Source organism: Bison bison, unplaced genomic scaffold (genome assembly GCF_000754665.1).
Source record: "Bison bison bison isolate TAMUID 2011002044 unplaced genomic scaffold, Bison_UMD1.0 scf7180017864167, whole genome shotgun sequence".
Classification (NCBI taxonomy): Eukaryota; Metazoa; Chordata; class Mammalia; order Artiodactyla; family Bovidae; genus Bison; species Bison bison.
In genome coordinates this window covers 5,022,827-5,023,485 of record NW_011494739.1, presented here as the reverse complement: position 1 = coordinate 5,023,485, position 659 = coordinate 5,022,827, and the positions used below count along the sequence as shown (strand labels likewise).

At 51.7% G+C, this 659-nt stretch overlaps 2 protein-coding genes across 5 annotated transcripts in view; both read right to left on the bottom strand.

The window, feature by feature from the left end:
- Positions 1 to 659, bottom strand: part of LOC104989974 (neuroendocrine secretory protein 55) — a 57,778-nt gene that overhangs the window by 22,492 nt on the left and 34,627 nt on the right. The gene's annotated exons all lie outside the window — the stretch shown is intronic.
- The window catches only part of LOC104989972 (guanine nucleotide-binding protein G(s) subunit alpha isoforms short), a 66,963-nt gene that overhangs the window by 32,577 nt on the left and 33,727 nt on the right, over positions 1 to 659 (bottom strand). The gene's annotated exons all lie outside the window — the stretch shown is intronic.

The window sequence follows — 659 nt, the reverse complement described above, 5'->3', positions numbered from 1 at the left end:
TCTTCAGAGCCCCCTCCCTTCCCCCCAGCACAAGCCTCCTTGGTTTAAAAAAAAAAAAAAAACAACCAAAACCCATCTTGTTCTTTCATCATAATTAAAGTGCTGTCAGGGAAAATGGCATGGCTGATTTTTGCCGCAGCTGAAATGACCCTCAGCTTTCCTCTCCTCTCATTTGCTAAAGTGGTCCTTTCTCTGCCTGAAATCAGGCCCTTTGGTGATGGAAATTTTAGCAGGAAGCGGAGAGTTCTAAGCAGAATCCTAACCTTGGGAGAGTGGGGAGAAAAATCGATGTTTTTGGAGCCGGCCTCTCTGCGGCAGCAGCCAAGGTGCTGTGAGGCCGTCTTCCCCGTCAGCAAGGGTGCCCTCAGCTCCATCATGCCGGCTCCCTCCCTCCCAGGCGTTGTCAGGGGGTCGCAATGTAGCCACACTTGGAGGTCGATTCTCCCTGTTGACTTATCTAAGGGGCAGAAGGAAGCTGCTTGGAACGAAGACAAAATCCGAGCGCCTTCCTCGCCCAGAGGGAAAGCGTGACTGCGTATTTAATATCCTTGCTGGCCTGCATGTTTGTGTTTGAAATAAAGCTATAACTTCCACGCATAATGAAATGCGCCCCCCTCCTCCTGCCTGCCGAGGGCTACAGAGCTCCGCCGGGTGACACT